The sequence below is a fragment of the Euprymna scolopes genome, chromosome 14 (genome assembly GCF_053919585.1).
Source record: "Euprymna scolopes isolate OS-2025 chromosome 14, ASM5391958v1, whole genome shotgun sequence".
NCBI lineage: Eukaryota > Metazoa > Mollusca > Cephalopoda > Sepiida > Sepiolidae > Euprymna > Euprymna scolopes.
In genome coordinates, this window is record NC_136495.1 from 27,752,014 (window position 1) to 27,754,029 (window position 2,016).

The window sequence follows — 2,016 nt, forward strand, 5'->3', positions numbered from 1 at the left end:
TCATATCATATCTAATTCCTTTTGACTTTAAAACTAGAATTTCTTTTCTCATAGTTTTATTTTCTCTGTTGAATTATCGTCAAGTAAACAGTTTCGAGAGTTGGATGGTGGTTTTGTTGGAAGATCGTGTGTAATGCACAAAGATTTTAAAGACGTTCGAAGTTGTGATCTGAAAAAAAAGTCCTTATTCTTGTATATAATAAATTACCCAGAAATTCGTGCTATTGCAATCAAACACCAATCAAACGATTTCGAGGTAGTATTTGGAAATAGAATTTCCTACATAGGTCACATATGAGAAATAAATGTGTTAAATTATATTTTCTGACAGAAAATGTGGAGCTGTAACACATCAAATTGATTAAATGAAACGATTTCGCTTGGATATTTTTCACCTTATACATCATGAGCAAGATGACCCGTTCTTTGCGAGATTGAATAATGTTCAAGGAATGCTCCACACTCCAATATTTATATTGTTATCGAAATCGGTGAAATCACCATTTTTTCAATTGATTTGCTGCTCTAGTGTGGGACCTATTTCGGTGCACTTGGAGGGAGCTTCACATGTTTCTCTGCAATGACGTAGTCCAAAATACATTCTAATCCATATTGCACTGTAATTAACCTACTGTTGATTTTATATCATTATTTATTTATATGATAGCCTGAATTAAAGTTAAAATGCACAACTTCAAGTATCATGGTTCAATGTTGCTCGACACATAAACCTCCTTTTTTTAAGGTGCAAATGTCCTGTCAAAGAAGCTACAGTTGATTTTATATACCGATAGTTTCTACTTGTGCGGTGATAATGGCTTGAATTAAAGTTTAAAATGAAAATAAATATAATTTATCATTGTTCAGTTTTTGTATAAAGAGAAAAAACTCATTTTGGATGCACCCCTGTCGTACTACAGCACATACTGTTGATTTTATATGCTGAGCCTTTCTATTTGTGTGATAATGAAACTTATCAAATGCACTTGTGATCTTAGGCTGTAATATGTATTGACTTTCTAATTTCCTCGAATTATTTCAATTATCGATACGTAACGAATACATCCATGTCTTAAAACATTTGTTTGAAATTTAATAAAAAAAACCATTGCTAGGTTCATAAATTCAGGTAATACGTTTGTTGTCCTTTGCCGCACCATTTTATTTTAGAATAAATACATAACTTAACCTGCCCAAATCTCATTGTTATTAATTATCATTGAGTTGTCTCACAAACTACCTAACATTTATTAATCCCTATCATTGAGTGGCTTTCTGATTATGTTACTAATATATAAATATATGTATATATGTGTGTTTACATGCTTGCCTTAAACTTTCAATAGAGGGGGCGGATTTTATGAAGATCAGTATTGTTTTTAGGTTCGATCTTCCGTATGACAAATATCGAAAAATAGGCTTAAAACATTAATAACTTCACCTTCAACTAGGCACTTATCTACAGGGGGGGGGTCACATTTTGAGCCGATATTTTTTAAAGTTATCCTCTCCTTTAGATTGTCTAGCCTTAATTTTTAAAAAAAATGTCGCTTCCGGTTTGGCAGTGGTCGTAACAGCATAAACGTTAGGTTTTACCCCGTTCTTTTCCCCCTTTGCGGAACGGGTTCGAACCTGCCTTCCTACAAACACCTTTTATTTTTGCTCAACATACACATCCAAACACCCGGGCAACGCCGGGCGGCCATGCTAGTAAGCATATATTTTGGTTTAATCTATCTATCTATCTATCTCTCTCTCTCTCTCTCTCTCTCTCTCTATATATATATATATATATATATATATATATATATATATAAAAGTGAACGTGTCTCTGTGTCTGCATACATTTTCCTACGCAATAACTCTGTCAATTTTTAGTCTACATACTCGAAATTTGATATACTGGAAACGGAGATTTGGGAAAATCTTTAGGATCGGTTTTCGGCCGGAAATTTGGCTGTTAAGAGGGCAAAGTCCAACGAACTTTGAGAACTCTACCAAACTCCTCCGACAATT